This window comes from Mobula hypostoma, chromosome 18 (genome assembly GCF_963921235.1).
Source record: "Mobula hypostoma chromosome 18, sMobHyp1.1, whole genome shotgun sequence".
In the NCBI taxonomy this organism is placed as follows: domain Eukaryota; kingdom Metazoa; phylum Chordata; class Chondrichthyes; order Myliobatiformes; family Myliobatidae; genus Mobula; species Mobula hypostoma.
Window position 1 is genome coordinate 8,053,539 of NC_086114.1, and position 18,753 is coordinate 8,072,291.

Genomic DNA, 18,753 nt, shown 5'->3' on the forward strand with positions numbered 1-18,753 from the left:
AGTGTCCACTGAAGGATGAGTTCAGAAGGGACTCAGGAAAGGAAAACCCTAGGCCTCCCATCCCATGATCCTCTCATATCCCTTTTGCCAATCAACTTTCCAGCTCTTGGCTCCATCCCTCCCCCTCCCACTTTCAAATCTCTTACTAGCTCTTCCTTCAGTTAGTCCTGACGAAGGGTCTCGGCCTGAAACGTCGACTGTACCTCTTCCTAGAGATGCTGCATTCACCAGAAGTTTTTATGTGCGTTGCTTGATGTTGTGGTGTTTGCTGAGCTTGGCAATCAGCTCGCAGATGTTTCACAATCCTCTTGTTAGCCTTTACTGCAAGAGGGTTTGGGTACAAAATATGTCTTTCTTACTACAGTTGTATACAGTATTATGTTGATCAAGGGTCATCTTTATTCATTACATACATTTACATATGCTAGAAACTTGATGTGTGTTGGTCAGCACACGACATGAGATAAAAACATCATTCAACAATTATAAAGAATAAAGAATCACATAAAATTATTTTAGAGGTAGAATGTGCATAAATACATAAATACCAGTGAATATATGCGTCGTCCATGATGGTAGTAATGTGAAGAGGGCATGCCCTGGGCACTGGGGTTCCTTAACGATGGATGCAGCCTTCTTGAAGCACCGCCTTTGGAGACGTCCTCGACGGTGGGGAGGGTTGTGCCTGTGATGGGGCTGGTGGAGTTTACAACCCTCTGCAGCCTCGTTTTCTCCTGTGCATTAGGGCCTCCATTCCAGGTAGTGATCCAACCGATCAGAATGCTCTCTGAGGTACATCTGCTGGAACTTGCTAGAGCCTTTGGTGGCATATCAAATCTCTTCAAACTCCTCATGAAGTATAGCCACTATTTCTAACTATAGCAACACACACATCTGAAGATTTCCATGTGTTTAGATTTCTAACTATAAGTAATGTGCACAAAGTGCCAAGCAAATGCACACGTCTTGAAGGGATGGGTGAACTAAGTGGGTTTTTACAACAGCACAGTAGCTTCACGGTCATCATACTAAGACTAATTGCTTTTGTTTCAAATTAATTCCAGATTATTAACCAAATTAATCAAAACTGCAAGCTCTCCCAGACCTCAGTGTCATTGCTCCAGTAACTTAACATCTGTGTCAGCACCACACCCTTAGACTGACTCTGGCTGGACACATGGGCTCAAGGCAAAAAGAAAACAACAGGAATTCTGCAGATGCTGGAAATTCAAACTCAAGGCAAAAAGAGTTTATTCTAAATCTCACAGCAAGGAGCTCCCCACTCATTGCACTCACACTAGTATATTTGCATAATCTGTGATGATGTCATCTCTATAAAGGCATCCGTTAGTCTTGCGAGACCATGGATCTGAGCCTGGAAAGTCTTCACTCTCCAGGGCGCAGGCCTGGGCAAGGTTGTATGGAAGACCGGCAGTTGCCCATGCTGCAAGTCTCCCCTCTCCACGACTCCAATGTTGTTCAAGGGAAGGGCAAGGGCCGATACAGCTTGGCACCGGTGTCGTCACAGAGCACTGTGTGGTTAAGTGCCTTGCTCAAGGACACAACACGCTGCCTCGGCTGGGGCTCGAACTCACGATCTTCAGGTTGCTAGTCGAATGCCTTAACCACTTGGCCACATGCCTACATGTCATCTCTAACTGCATGACTATTCACATAGCTTCACACCAGCATACCAGCAAAAGAATCTTGTAGAATAAATATCTAAACCAGACCTTTAGGAACAAAGCAACACACATTAAAGTTGCTGGTGAACGCAGCAGGCCAGGCAGCATCTCTAGGAAGAGGTGCAGTCGACGTTTCAGGCCGAGACCCTTCGTCAGGACTAACTGAAGGAAGAGTGAGTAAGAGATTTGAAAGTTGGAGGGGGAGGGGGAGATCCAAAATGATAGGAGAAGACAGGAGGGGGAGGGATAGAGCCGAGAGCTGGACAGGTGATAGGCAAAAGGGATACAAGAGGATCATGGGACAGGAGGTCCGGGAAGAAAGACAAGCGAAGGGGGAAACCAGAGGATGGGCAAGGGGTATATTCAGAGGGACAGAGGGAGAAAAAGGAGAGTGAGAGAAAGAATGTGTGTATAAAAATAAGTAACAGATGGGGTACGAGGGGGAGGTGGGGCATTAGCGGAAGTTAGAACAAAGACAAGCCTTGCATTTACAGAGTATCATTCTTCTCCTTTTCAGGTTACCTGGAACTGTTTCCTGAAGCCAATGAAGTTCTGTTTTTCCTGAGGTGCAAAGGTTAATTTGAGAGAAAATACTTTAAAGGTGACTAGAAGAAAGAATAGGGGATGTCAGAGGTAAGTTTTTTACACAGAGAGTGGCAAGTGCATAGAATACCCTGCTGGGACCAGTGGTTGAGGCAGATACATCTGGGACATTTAAGAGACCCTTAGGAAGATACCAACTGAAAGTAAAATGGAGACCTATTTGGGAAGAGTTAAATTGATCTTGGAATAGTTTAAAAATTTGACAGATCTTTGTGGGCTGAAGACCCTGTTCTATGTATTATGATCAATAGAAATAGATTCTGTGGGTACATCATAAGACCATAAGATATAGGAGCAGAAGTAGGCCATTCAGCCCATCAAGTCTGCTCTACCATTCAATCATGGGCTGATCCAATTCTTCCAGTCATCCCCACTTCCCTGCCTTCTCCCCATACCCTTTGATACCCTGGCTAATCAAGAACCTGTCTATCTCTGCCTTAAATGCACCCAATGACTTGGCCTCCACAGCCACTCGTGGCAACAAATTCCACAGATTTACCACCCTCTGACTAAAGTAATTTCTCCGCATCTCTGTTCTAAGTGGACATCCTTCAATCCTGAGGTCGTGCCCTCTTGTCCTAGACGCCCCTACCATGGGAAATGACTTTGCCATATCTAATCTGTTCAGGCCTTTTAACATTCAGATTGTTTTTATGGGTTCCCCCCCTCATTCTCCTGAACTCCAGGGAATACAGCCCAGGAGCTGCCAGACGTGCCTCATACAGTAACCCTTTCATTCTTGGAATCATTCTTGTCAATCTTCTCTAAACCCTCTCCAATGTCAGTATATCCTTTCTAAAATAAGGAGCCCAAACTTCACACAATACTCCTAGTGTGGTCTCATGAGTGCCTTATAGAGCCTCAACATCACATCCTTGCTTTTATATTCTATACCTCTAGAAATGAATGCCAACATTGCATTCACCTTCTTCACCACTGGCTCAACCTAGAGGTTAACCTTTAGGGTATCTTGCAGAAGGACTCCCAAGTCCCTTTGCATCTCTGCAGTTTGAATTCTCTCCCCATCTATATAATAGTCTGCCGGTTTATTTCTTGCACCAAAGTTCATGACCATACACTTTCCAACATTGTATTTTGTTTGCCACTTCTTTGCCCATTCCCCGAAACTATCTAAGTCTCTCTGTGGGCTCTCTGTTTCCTCAACACTACCCGCTGCTCCACCTATATTTGTATCATTGTCAAATTTAGCCACAAATCCATTAATCCAAATCATTGTCGTACATCGTAAAAAGCAGCGGTCCCGACACTGACTGGTAACCGGCAGCCAACCAGAATAGGATCCTTTTATTCCCACTCTCTGTTTTCTGCTGATCGGCCAATGCTCCACCCATGCTAGTAACTCCCTTGTAATTCCACGGGCTCTTATCTTGCTAAGCAGTCTCATGTGCGGCACCTTCTCAAAGGCCTTCTGAAAATCATACGTACAAGAGATCCTGCAGGTGCTGGAAATCCAGAGGAACACCCACAGAATGATGGAGGACCTCAGCCAGTCAGGCAGGATTTATAGAGGGGAATAATCAGTTGATACTTTGGGCTAAGAAGGTCCTGATAACATGTCGACTGTTTATTCCTCTCTATAGATGCAGCCTGACCTGATGAGTTCCCGCAGCTTTTTGTGTGTATTACACGGAATCTAAAACTCTTACCTTGAAATATTGTCCTGTAATTATGATGTGTGTGGAAGCTTGCAGTGTGCACATTGGGTGCCAGGTTTCTTAACAGAGCTAAGGAGTACAGTCACTGGTAAAGTGCTTACCTGCTTCAGGCGAAGAGAAGAGGGACTTTTACTTCCAGAGGGCTTCACAATTCAGTACCTCTGAGAGGTGTGGAGGTGGAGTTATTGAATATATTCAAGAATGAGACAGCATTTTGGTCTTTAGGGAAGTTGAAGGTTTTGGGGAATGGAGCTAAGAGCAAATCAGATCAGTCATGTTATTACTAAGTGATCAAGCACCCAAGGGGCCATATGTTGCTTAGTATTCCAATGTTTATGGACATAACATTTATAACCATTTTAAAGTAGCTGCCAAAATCTAGTGAGGAATATTTTCATAACGACAAAAGAAATAAAGTTCTGAAAATGAACAGGGTCTGCTTAGTACTGCTCGTAAGTAAATAATTAATCATTCTAGTTAGCCACCTCTCCCTCCAGACCTCCTCTAACTATTACCTCAGTCACTACACTTCACTACAAAGGTGCTTACACTGTAAATACATGCTGGTATTCACGTCGGAAGGCCCCTACACTCGAGTAATCTCCCTCTTGCTCTCTCGGCGGTGAGTGAGAATCTGTTGATCCTCGAGTCAGGGAACTTGGACAAGTGACACGGCAGATTGTTACATCGAAGCAGCAAGCTGCTGGTCTCCCCTCATGTTGTCGCGAGTGAGAGAGAGAGCCTCTCTGAGATGTCTACGTGTTGGGATGGACAGTAGTTTTTGATGGACTCTTTGTAGTTTCTGTCGTTTCTTTGTAGATGCCATCAGTAATTTCTGATGGACAAAGATCATGGCCTCTTTGGGGGCTTTGCATGGTGAGGGGAGGGGTGTTTTTCCTGGAGCAAGTGGGAGGAGGGGAAGGGAAAGGGTTGATGCTTTTTGCCGCTGCTCGTGTGTAGGAGGAGAGAGGGAGCTTTGGGGTTCTACCGTTTTCTGTCATTCATTCTTTGGGTTTTTTTTCTATTTCATGGATGTTTGTATAAGAAGTTCAGGTTGTATACTGTATACATTCTCCAATATTAGATTGAACCATTTATGAATATTTTATCCATGTCCGTACTGCAAACTCTAACTTTATTCTTTAAAATTATTTAACATTGTTTTTTGTTGCATGTTGGGAACACACCACAGCAAATTCATAATACATGTAAATGTATATGGTGAATAAAGTTGATCCTTGATCCTTGATAACCAATTTAATGTTCAACAGGCCAGGGGAACACGTTATCCCAACATACCATTCACATAACTGCATGCATTTTCCTTCTGCCTTCTTGCTTGGTTCCTTTCCACTTTGAAAAGTGTTATGCAAGCTTGATTTGTTTTTTTTTTCTTTGCGTCTTCCATTATGGTCTTAACCTCCACATAGCGATCCTGTTCAATCATAGCTGTTTCTGCCTGACTTAGCAGCAAAAGTCATCTGGATTGATTTAATCCCACTACCTTAGCAGGAAAGTATTAGTAAGGCAGATCTGCTGGTGTTCTGAAAACGCAGCACTCCATGTGAAAAATTCTGTTTGTTCATTTGATTTACTCCAGTAATTAAAGCAGATTTTGTTACGAAAGTGATTATAATCAAGAGGAAAATGCTCTTGTGATTGCAAGTGTCTGTCTTTGATCAAAAGCTTCACTTAAAGGAACAAATGGAAATTCATAACACATTGTTTCATAAGGCAACGCTGAAAGGTCCTGTGGTATTCATACCAGAATAGACAGACAAAGCAGATTAGAACAGGAACCACATCATAGAGTCATAGTCATTGAAAAGTACAGCACTGAATCAGGCCCTTTGGCCCATCTAGTTCATGCCAAAACCATTTAAACCGCCCATTCCCATCGAGCTGCACCGGGACCTGGCCCTCCATACCCCTACTATCCACAAACATATCCAAACTTCACTTAAACATTGAAATTGAGTTTGCACGTGTCATTTGTACTGGCAGCTCATTCTACACTCTCATGATCCTCTGAGTGAAGAAGTTTCGACTCATGTTCCCCCCTAAGCTTGTCACCATTTACCCATGTAGTTTCACCCAATCTCAGTGGAAAAAGCCTGCTTGAATTTACCCTATCTATACCCCTCATCATTTTGTATACGTCTGTCCTCCCAGTCTTCCACTTTCCAAGGAATAAAGTCCTAACCTATTCAATCTTTACTTACAACTCAGGTCCTCCAGACTAGAGGTCTAAATTCAGCCTTTGCATTGCAAAACTAAAATCAGAGCATAGATCCACATTGATTGCTTGCACTATACCAGACTTAATTTAACAACCACCTTAAGGAAAAAAAGGAATTGGTTACTGGATGAAGAAATGGAAATATCCTTCACTTTTTAAATATGTTTTAGTTCAACAATCTGCATCAGGAAATAAAGACCCGTTCCATCAAGAATTGACTGGAGTAAAGCCTGTTTGTCTGATTGCATATCCTGCAGGAATATCTTTCTTGTCCCATTTCCTCGAATTCCCTCAGCCCTTCCAGACTGGAGGCCCCGGACTGTTGCATTGCAGTCTTTGTTGTGGTTCTATTGAAACTACAAATGTATACATTAAAGAGAACATTCATTGGACTCAGAGAACAGACAATGGATTTATAACCATTTTGCTTTTGAGCAGGTTTGATCTCTTTGTGCAGTTGTCTCCTTTACAACAGTGCCTTGTTGTCAGAGGTTCAGACTACCCTTCACATGTCCCAGAGGAGCGGAGAGCACAGCTTGCCTGATCCTCCTTTGGGACCAACTCTTCCTTTTTGATGACAACAGCCCTGCTTGTCCAGGTGGGTCTTCCCTAGGGAGTGTGGCAAATCTCTGGTGAAGCAGGACAAATGCTTAGACAGGAAGTTTTCCTGGGGCTTCGTAGCACAGAAAATATCGATGCTGGGTCTATCTTTCCAAACATTCTTATTAACTCTAATGAACAAAGCCCTGGGGAAATCAGGAAAAAGAAGTACACAGGATTATGAGGAGTATACCAATCCCACCAGTTTGTTCTGTCTGCTCTTTCCCCATATCTTGCAAACAGCTTTTCCAGCTGGTGACACTTGCTGGCTGTTCCCAAAACACCTATGAGCATAGCACATTTCACTGTATGTTTCGATGTACGTGTGATAAATAAACTTGAATCTTGAAGCTAACCAATTCCTTCTTGAGGGAAGTGATTGGTTTTAGTTTCAGATCAAATTTTCCTTTTGCATTAAAAAAAGCTAAAAATACACTTAAATATTTAGGTAGCACAAGAATTATTTAGATCTATGAACAATGTTGATAAAAATAGAATATATCTTCATCTTTCAGAATGCAGAGTGGGGATTAGTCATTTGACAAGCATCTGTAGAGTGCTAAAGTTAGAAATAAGCATTGATATGAGTCAGTTGTACTATGATTGCAACAGGAAGGAATGCCTTTGTAGGAACAGGAACGTGAACATAGTATTCTGTCTACGTATCCTTAATCCTCCTGCAGGGATCAGAGCGTCACCGAACATCTAATACCCAGCACTAATTGCCCTAAACATATGGCAAGGAAAGTTGCTTAGAGCAGTTCATTTCAGTGTGCTACAAATCGGGTTGTATACTGGCCCATTGCACACAGCAGATAAGAGTCAACTACATGAGACAGGAGATAGACTCAGAATTACAAATATATCTTCTTTTAAAAGACCATTCTTTGGACAAGAACAACATCTGACAGATTTAAATCCATAATGAATGCCTGGGTGCAGATTTGATTTTTTTCTTTTATTGGGTAATTTTCTCCTGCATTAAGGATGGAAAATTTCCTCCCCTGAATGGTGTTTAAGAAACTGGTGGTACTTTAAGACAATCCAGTACTCTTACGGTCACCATCTCTAACACAAGCTCTGCATCCCATAATTTTTTTTTAGCTTTCTGAAATTATCTACACCAGCCACCATGGTGGGATTCGAATGTGCATCTATGCCAGTGGCTATGTGTCAAAATAATTAGACTTGTATCTTAAATGCCAGGATGCGAGGTGACTTAAAGGAGGTATAGATGGTGATGAGAGGCATAGATCGAGTGGGTAGCCAAGAAACATTTTTCTAGGGAAGAAATGGCTAACATGAGGGGGCTTAATTTTAAGGAGATTGGAGGAAAGAATAGGGGGGACAGCAGAGATAAATTTTTTACACAGAAAGTGGTGAGTGCGTGGAACGCCCGGGCAGGGGAACTGGTTGAGAGAGATAATTTAGGGGCATTTGCGAAACACTTAGATAGGCATGTGGATTAAATAAAAATGGAGGGCTCTGTAGGAGGGAAGGGTTAGATTGATCTAGAGTAGGTTAAAAGGTTGGCACAACATTGTGGGCCGAAGGGCCTGAACTGTACTGGAACGTTCTATGTTTTTAACTAACATGCTACCATCTCCTTTGAAGACATCAAGTCTGTGCTTTGTCCTTTGTTTTCATGATTCGATCGTATTAGCATCAGCAACAAATACAAAGTGAAAGAAAAGCTCTGTCCATTTCCTCCTTTGCTTACTCCAGAAAATCTGCAGACGCTGGAAATCCAAAGCAACACACACAAGATGCTGGAGGAACTCAGCAGGTCAGGCATCGATGGAAAAGAGTAAACAGCTGACGTTTTGGGCTGAGAGCCTTTGCTACCTCAGATGCATTCAAGGCCAATGGAGGGTCAAAATCATCCATGGAGAGATTTGAAAGTGCCCCACCTTGTCAGTTAACTTTCATAGTTTGGCTGTAAGACCATAAAACCATAAGATATGGGAGCCGAGTTAGGCATGCAGCCCATCAAATCTGCACCAGCATGCAATCATGGTTGACTTTATCAACCTGGTACTCCTGCCTTGTCTCCATAGCCCTTAGGTATAACCCTTTGGATAACACCTTGATACCCAAAATCAAAGTAAAAATTTATTATTGAAGTACGTATATCTCACCATATAGATTACTGGTAACCTGTTGATTGTTGACGTTGTTGTTTCTCTTTTCACCATAAGGGTTCATATACCAAACTTATAGATCCAATGATGTCAACAATCAGCAATCACCAGTAATCTCGGGATCTGGACAGTTAAGCAAACACCTCCCTCAAAGCTAGCCAATCATAATCTTCTACTGCTGAACTGTTCACAGTGTTTTGAACCAGCCAACCAGATTACCACGTTTAATCAATATTCATTCGGACCTCGGAGGAGTACATAAGCCAGTATTCTGAGCCAGCATTCAACACCCTCAACAACACACTGATGATAACTTCTCAATTGGAGTCGAAATATCTGCAAACATTTTGCTGAGCTCGGCAATCAACCAAACTTCCAAATAGCCAACCCGAGCTACCAATATTCTGCAATATTTCTGGCATACTGTGTGCCATGGGTTTATGAACCATTCAGAAACCTGATGGAAGAAGGGAATAAACTGTTCCTAAATGTTAAGTATGGGTCTTCAGGCTCCAGTAACTCCTCCTTGATGATAGTAATGAGAAAAGGGTATGTCCAGATGGTGAGGGTCTTTCGTGATGGATACCACCTTCCTAAGTCACTACCTGCTGTAGATGTCTTCGATGTCTGGGGAGGATTGTGATTGTGCTCATGGTGGACTTTCTGAATCTACATCTCATCATCCATAGCTATTTTTCCCAACGGATGGCTTATCTTTGTATGTCCACAACAGCAGACCTGATTCTTCCTGCATCCCAGCTCCCCAGCCCTGCCTGATTCTCTCTCTCAGCTTGCTGAGTGTTGCAAACTCTGCAAGATCTTGTCAGTGTTTGAACACTTCACTAGATCCCGTGAGCACACATCCACTTACAATAGAAAGTTCTGTCTTGTCTCTGGGGTCAGCCAGCTAATGAAGGTACTCTATAGAAGTTGAAGTCGTTGTCACAGGAGCTTGAGGCCAGCTCTATTTCCCAGGTAAGTTCGTCAACAATCACCTCTTATTCCCAAATGATGTGATCTGTCCTTCCTGAATATGAAGGAAATCTTTACGGGCAGCACTGGAAAATATTTGTCTCAATATGCATGAAATTGCATTCAAGCCCCAGTAAAATAATATATACAGATATAAGGTTTTATTGTACGGCTTAAATCTTTCATGAATGCCTTTCTGTAACTTTAGCTCTTGGTTACGTACAAGGAGGATGAATTTCAACAGATTTATATTTTGTATTAAAATATTTGTTCTTTGTTTGAGCCCTGTGAAACTTTCTCAGCTGTTTAGTTCTTCATCCATTGAGAACGTGTATCATATTGAGAACCTGTGTTTCAGATTATCCGTGAATGAATGCTCTGAGGACTCTATTCCTCTGTGAAGACCACTTACTGTGATAGTGCCTATGGCTTACAAATGAAGGTTAAAGATTAGCATTATTTGACACATGTACATCAGAATAGAAGAATGTCCCTTTAGCCAGAGGGTGGTGAATCTGTGGAATTCATTGCCGCAGACAGCTGTGGAGTCTAAATCACTGAGTATATTTAAAGTAGAGGTTGATTAGTAAGGGCATCAAAGTTTATGGGAAGAAGGCAGGAGAATGGGATTGAGAGGGATAATAAATAAGCCATGATGGAATGGTGGAGCAGAGTTGATGGGCCAAATGGCCTAATTCTGCTCCTGTGCCTTATGGTCTACATGGAAACGTAGAAACATACAGTGAATTATGCTAGGTGGGAGCTCTTGTGTGTTGCTGTATTTCCAGTGAATATTCACTGTTCAAGGCCAGGGGTAGGATCCCTTTTGCCAAGCTCAGCTTTCTAACAGAGCAGCCGAGACTTCTGGAGATCAAAGAGTTGGTTTTGAGGAAGCTAAACTTCCAACTGATATTCTTTGTTCAGCTTTGTGTTATAAATGGGAGCCAGTCTTCAGTTCTTACTGTAAATGGAAAGCAATAATCAGTCTGAAGTTTAAAGGACAGCTTTGCAAACAAACAGTAATGTCAATAGAGCACAGTCTGATTGCCCAAAGCATGAGGATGACTACTTAGGACAGTTCAATTATGTAGTTGGTCCCAAATCAAACCAGAAAACATTGGCTAAGTTATTTAGTTCATGGAAGTTTTCAAACTAGATTGATTCTATCACTTAGCACATCAAATAGCTGATCTATCAATAGTTGGAAGATTTGTGCACTCAGAGGGTCAGTTTTCACAGCATTAATTTTGGGTGTTTGGGATTTCTGTAGCCCTGAGATTGTAGACTCTCTGTGTGAAAAGTTATCTGCAAAAATATGACATGTGTGTGAATTCACCCAAGTAGCAAAAAAAAAAGTATAGGTGTTAGAAAGCAGTCAGGATTTTTAAACACAGTCAAGGAACAGCAAGAAGAATGACAGAAAGATGGGGTGAAAAATATCTATTTCTTGGCCTTCAATTTCTGTGATGGACAACTTGTTCATCTGTTCCTCATTGGTATGTATTTCTAGGGGACATAACTTGGAATTGTACATCTGTGTTGGAAATCCTCTGTGTTTTAAAAATCATTTGTAATTGGGAAATCTTTTATAAGACAGAAAATCTCTGTGAGTTTTAGATGTGTTTAAGAATCTTGTCTGAATTTAAACATGTATCACTGACAATAAATGAATTGTTTAAAGTACTTTGTTAGCTGGAAGTATCTCCTCCTTGGTAGGGAGGGGAGACCCACCACTCAAATAGAGGGTATTGGCAGGTAAACTCATCATGGATGATAAACAGGGAAGTGATCTAGCCTTTGAAGGGTAGATGGCTGCTCTTTAGTGAGGGTACCTGTAGCTATCTATATTGGATAGGGCTTAAGATCTTCATTTGAGTTTAGAATTTTGTAGACAGCTGACGCAATGCTATCACAATCAGAATTATTCTACGTGGAAAATTTGATTTATTTAAATGTAACACACCATTGTGGTACAGAGTACAACACTGATAGAGGTGGCATTCTTCAGATGTGACACTAAATCAAGGGCCCGTCTACCCTCGCTAATGGATGATAAGAGATTATGATCCTATGTGGGTGGAATGAATAATGAGGTAGAAATATCAACACAGCTCGACTGTAGTTTGCACACAAACAATTGACACAATCTCACCACAATTCTCACATTATTTTAATATGGTCTTTAGCATAACTTCAACGCAACTTGGCTACAATTCACATATGGTCAGCATAATTTTTCATGCACATCTTCAACACAAGTTTAGTTTAGTTGAAATTCCTTTTCCACGAGTAAGGTTGACCTTGAGCAATAGCTCGTGAACTTCAATAATGTAGTGGACCAAGTCCACTTGGGTTCTAACCAAGCCATCAACAATGCAGGACAACCAAAGGCAGATTGTAAATCAGGTTGAATGGTACCACAACAGCTCTCACTCAATGTCAGCAAAACCAAAAAGCTGATTATTGACTACAGGAGGAAGAAGCCAGTGGTCCATAGATGCTGCTTGCTTGTGGCAGTACTCCTTGTAGATGTGCTCAAAAGTGGGGAGAGTTTTGCCTGTGATGGACTGGCCTGTGATCCTCATTCGAGGGTTCTAGGTGGAAAGAGTCAGTAACTTTAAAGTCCTTGGGGTTATCATATCACAGGATATGTCCCAGGACCAACACAATGGAGGCATGACAGCACCTCTACTTTCTTAGAATTTTGCCTAGATTCAGCAAGTCATCTAAAACCTTCATAGAGGCACAGTGGAGAGTATCCTAACAAAGGGCACCACAGCCTGGTAGGGAAACACCAATGCCCAGGAATGAGAATGTCTACAGAAAGTGGTGGATACAGCCCAGTACATCACAGGAAAATCTCTGCTCTCCATTGGACACATTTGCAAGGAGCGATGCCACAAGCAAGCAGCATCCATCATCAGGGACCCCCACCATCCAGGCCACTTTCTCTTCTCACTACTGCCACCAGGTAGGAGGTACAGGAGCCTTAGGGCCCACACCAACCAGGTTCAGGGACAGTTATTACCCCTCAACTTTAGGCTCCTGAATCAGCATAAATAACTTCACTCACCTCAATACTGAACTGATTCCACAACCTATGGACTCACTTTCAAGGAAACCACATTCATTTACTACTCATTTGTGTAAATATAATTTTTGTACATTTGTTTGTTAGTTTTTGATTATGTATAGTTTCTTTCATAAGTTCTATTGTCTGTTTTTATTTTCCTGTAAATGTCTGCAAGACACTGAATCTCAGGGTAGGAGATGGTGACATCTATGTACTTTGATAATAAATTTACTCTGACTTGACTTTGAAAGGTTATCGTTCAGGAACTGGCTCTTGGCCAAGTTATGTTAGTATCTGAGCATCAGCTGCTTACAACGCTTCAATCCTGAACTGTCTGTGGAGTAGTCTACAGATGGACATGACAGGATATGTGCTGAGTTTTATTTTCTTTGAAAAAATATATATTACAAAACAGTGCCCAATTACCTCATTTGACCCAAAGCAATTGGTGTTTTTTACATTTGGAGTTTCATTGTAAAGACCTTGACAGTTCAAGCAGACAGCAAACAATTACTCATCATTTATCTCTCGCTATATATGTCTGCCAGAGCTCTCAAGCATTATTCTCAAAGCACAATGGTTAGTCTGCAGTCCTCCTATGGACATGAGAGCACATGGAAATAGCTAGCTCTGCCATTCAGAGTGATCATGGTTCATCTGCCCAATGTCTTTACTGCTCCTGTGTGCCAGGTTCAGAGCGCACTTGATTCCTTCATCTTTCAAAAACTTAAAAGACTACGAGACCATAAGACATAGGAGCAAAATTAGGCCATTTGGCCCATCGAGTCTGTTCCACAATTTCACCATGGTGAATCCATTTCCCCTTCAACCCCATTCTCCTGCCTTCTCCCCATAACCTTTCACACCCTGCCTTATCAAGAATCTATCAACCTCAGCCTTAAGTACAGCCAATGACTTGGCCTCCATGGCTCAATGAGATCTCCCCATCCTGCCTTCTTCAAAATTGCAGTGTGTAAAGGCCCAGAGCCATCAAACACATCAAACGCTCCTCATACGATAACCCTTTTCATTCCAGGAATTATTCTTGTGAACCTCCTTTGAACTTTCTCTAATGTCAGCATATTCTATCTTAGATAAGGGGCTCAAAACTGCTCACAATACTCCAACTGAGGCCTCACCAGTGCTTTACCATGCCTTAACATTGTTTTTATATTCTAGTCCTCTCAAAATGAATGCTAACCTTGCATTTGCCTTCCTCACCACTGACACAACCTACAAGATAAACTTCAGGGAATCCTGCATGAGGATTCCCTTTGCACCTCAGATTTTTGAATTTTCTCCCTGTTTAGAAAATAGTATATGCTTTGGTTTCTTCTACCAAAGTGTACGACCATATACTTCCTGACATTGTATTCCACTGCCACTTCTTTGTCCATTCTCTTAATCTATCTAAGTCCTTCTGCAGCCTTTCTGCTTCCTCAACACTACCTGCCCCCTCCACCTATCTTCATATCTTCCACAAGCTTGGTCACAAAGCCATTAATTTCATCATCCAAATCATTAACATACAACATAAAAAAAAGCAGTCCCAACACAGACCACCGTGGAACACCACAAGTTACTGGCAGTCAATCCAAAAAGGAACCATTTATTCCCACTCTTTGCCTCTTGTCAATCAGGCAATGCTCTATCCATGCTAGAATCTTTCCTGTAATATCTGGGCTCTTAACTCATTTAGCAGCCCCATGCGTGGCACTTTGTCAAATCTTCTGAAAATCCGAGTACACAACATCCACCGATTCTCCTTTGTCTATCCTGCTTGTTACTTCTTCAAAGAATTCCTACAGATTTGTATGGCAAGATTTTCCTTTAAGGAAACCATGCTGACTATGGCCTATTTTACCATGTCCTTCCAGGTACCCCCAAAACCATAGCCTTATCAATCAACTCCAACATCTTCCCAACTAATGAGGCCAGGCTAACTGAGCTATAATTTCCTTTCTTCTGTCTCCCCTCATTCTTGAAGAGTGAAGTGACATTTGCAATTTTCCAGTCCTCTGGAAGCAAGCTAGAATCTAGTGACTCTTGAAACATCATTACCAGTTCAGCTATCTCTTTCAGAACTCTGCAGTGTAATCCTTCTGGTCGAGGTAACTTACCTCTTACCTACCTTCAGACCTTTCAGTTTCCCAAGAACCATCTCTCTGGGTAATGGCAACTGCACTCACTTTGGCCCCTTGACAGTCTTGAACTTCTGGCACAGTGCTAGTGTCTACCACAGAGCCGACTGATACAAAATATGTATTCAGTTTGTCTGCCTTTTCCTTTCCCCCCATACCACCTCTCAAGCAGTGGTCTGATATCTATTCCCGCCTCGCTTTTACTCTTTATAATAATTTGAAAAATCTTTTGATACCCTCTTTGATATTATTCAATAACTTACCTTCATATATCATCTTTTCCCTCATTATGGTTTTTTTAGTTCCCTCCTGCTGGTTTTTAAGAGCTTCATAATCCTCCAGCTTTCCACTGATATTTGTTCTATTAAATGCACTCTCTTTCATTTTTATGTTGGCTTTGTCTTCCCTTGTCAGCCATAGTTGTATCATCCTGACTCTAGAATACTTCTTCTTTGGGATGTATCCATGCTGTGTCTTCTAATTTGCTCCCAGAAACTCCAGCCATTGCTGCTTTACAGTCATCCCTGCTAGCGTCCCCTTCCAATCAACTTTGACTAGCTCCTCTTTCATGCCTCTGTAATTCCCTTTACTGATACATCTGACTTCAGCTTCTCGCTCTTAAATTGCAGGGTGAATTCTATCATATTATGATCAATGTCTCCTAAGTGTTCCTTTACCTTAGGCTCTATCGAATCTGATTCATTACACAACACCCAATCCAAAATAGCTGATCCCCTAGTGGACTAAACTATAAGTTCCTCTGAAAAGCTATCTCATAGGCATTCAACAAATTATCTCTCTTGGGATCCAAAACCAGCGCCAATCTGACTTTCCTTATCTACCTGCATATTGAAATCCTCCATGACTATCATAATATTGCCCTTTTGACAGGCATTTTCTATCTCCCATTTTAATTGTAGCCCACATTAAGGGAGGAGAGGAGGAGAAGATGGCGGCGCGACGCAGCACACGCGGCCTCTCCAGTGAAATGATATCGTATTTGTTAAACAGGGGCTGTGCATAATCCTGATTTGATGGAGACGGACGTGAGAAGCACAGAGGAACATCTGGAGAAACTTCTGAAATGCCTGGTTCACTGCGGCTGCTACTGTGCGATCAAGAATCTCCGGAGGGGAAGGCCCCAAGTCCTTGGCTTTGCCTGTTGCTGGCGGCCGGAGCTAGGGTCAAAGCACTCGGCAGAGATGGTGTTCGGTGCTTGGTGTCGGAGGGCTGGTCGGAGGCTCGAAGTTTTCGGACGGACTGAGAGTCGGACTGTGGTCGGGTGCTTCCAGGATGCTGCATCGGCAAGTTAGCGGCATTGGAAGCTCATGGCAGGGAGAGTTTTCTTCCTTCTACCATCTGCATGAGATGTTGGGACTTTCGAGAGACTTTGAGACATTTTTTACTGTGCCCATGGTCTGTTCTTCTATCAAATTACGGTATTGTTTGCACTGTTATAACTATATGTTATAATTGTGTGGTTTTTATCAGTTTTTCAGTCTTGGTCTGTCTTGTGTTTCTGTGATATCATTCTGGAGGAACATTGTATGATTTCTTAATGCACGCATTACTAAATGACAATAAAAGAGGACTGTGCGTCCTCATAATCTAATCTAATCTAATTATGGCTACTCTTCAGAAACGTCTATAGAGCTCCCATCAGTTACCCTTGCAGTTTCTTGCTTTTGCCCACAAGAATTCTATATCTTTCGATCATATGGCACCTCTTTCAAAGAATTTGATTTCATTTTTACCAGCAGAGCCCACCCCATCCCCTTTGCCAGTCCTTTTGATAGAATGTGTATCCTTGATGTAAGGCTCATACCTGCAAATCTCTAACTGTGCTATAAATTCATCTACCTTATTCCATGTACTGGCTGCATTCAAATATTTCACCTTTAGTCCTGTGTTTGTTACCCTATTACAATGCAGCTCATCCCACTGACTGCAATTTTACCCAATCATCTGCCTGTCATCCCTGACAGTCTCACAACACACTGCCTTTGCTTGTATACCTACTGTCTCACCCTCACCCCTATCACGCAGTTTCCCATACCCCTGATAAATTGGTATAAACCCTGCCCAACAGTTTGAGTAAACTGGCCCACAGGATATTGGTCCTCCTCAGGTTCAGGTGCAACCCGTCCCTTTTGTTCAGGTCATGCCTTCCCCAGAGAAGATCCCAAAGATCCAAAAATCTGAAACCCTGCCCCCTGCACCTCTTCCTCAGCCACACATTCATCTGCCAAATCGTCCTATTCTTACCCCACTGGCGCGTGGCACAAGCGGCAATCCAGAGATTAGTACCCTGAAGATCCTGCTTTTCAGCTTTCTACCTAGCTCCCTAAGATCTCTCTTCAGGACCTCTTCTCTTTTCCTAGCTATGCCATTGTTGCCAATATTTACTAAGACTTCTGGCGGCTGACTTTCCTCCGTTAGAATGCCGTGGACCCGATCCAAGACATCCCTGACCCTGGCAGCATACCATCCGGGTGCCTCTACTGTGTTCCCAGAATCTCATGTCTACTCCTCTAACTGGACCCCCTCTCCACACTTCTGTTCAGAGCCACAGCACCAGACTCAGTGCCAGAGAGCCAGTCACTGTCTTTTCCCCGGTAATTCGTCTCCCCCAACAGTATCCAAAGTGGTACATTCATTATTGAGAAACAGCCACTGGGGTGCTCTGTGCTGGCTACTCATTCCCTTTCCCTCACCTGACAGTCATCCAAGTACCTACTTCCTGTGTCTTAAGTGTGACTACCTCCCTGTAGCCTCTACCTATCACCTTCTCTGTTTCAGAGACTAAGGGAGCTAGGGCTTTACTCTTTGGAGAGAAGGAGGATGAGAGGAGACATGATAGAGGTCTACAAGATAATAAGAGGAATAGATAGAGTGGATAGCCAGCACCTCTTCCCCAGGGCACCACTGCTCAGTGCAAGAGGACATGGCTTTAAGGTAAGGGGTGGGAAGTTCAAGGGAGATATTAGAGGAAGGTTTTTTACTCAGAGAGTGGTTGGTGCGTGGTATACACTCTCTGAGTCAGTGGTGGAGGCAGATGCACTAGTGAAGTTTAAGAGACTACTAGACAGGTATATGGAGGAATTTAAGGTGGGGGCTTATATGGGAGGCAGGGTTTGAGGGTCAGCACAACATCGTGGGCCAAAGGGCCTGTACTGTGCTGTACTATTCTATGTTCTCTGTTTTTCCGAAGGTCATTCAGCTGCAGCTGTATTTGCTTAACATGTTATCTATCTCCCCTTTAGGTATCTCCAATGATCTGGCCTCCAAAACTTTCTTCAAAGATCAAAGTTCAAAGTAAATTTACTATCAAGGTATATCTATGTCGCCATATACTACCCTGAGAGTCATTTTCTTGCGGGCATTCACAGTAGATACAAAGAAATACAATGGAATCAATGAAAATCTACACACTTAAAAAGACCTATAAACATCCAATGTGCAAGAGAAGGCAAACAGTGCAAATGCAGTAATAATAACAATACTAAATAATAAATAAATATATTGAGAACATGAGTTGTAGAGTCCTTGAAAGTGAGTCTGTAAGTTGTATAATCAGTTCAGTGTTGACGCAAGTGAAATCATCCACATTGGTTCAGAAGCTT

General features: G+C 42.4%; 1 long non-coding RNA gene across 1 annotated transcript in view; it reads left to right on the forward strand.

The window, feature by feature from the left end:
• The first annotated feature begins 2,239 nt into the window (after positions 1 to 2,239).
• The window catches only part of LOC134358143 (uncharacterized), a 39,341-nt gene continuing 22,827 nt past the window's right edge, over positions 2,240 to 18,753 (forward strand). The window contains exon 1 of the long non-coding RNA XR_010020812.1: positions 2,240 to 2,318. This is a non-coding gene — a long non-coding RNA (uncharacterized LOC134358143). The remainder of the gene's footprint in view (positions 2,319 to 18,753) is intronic.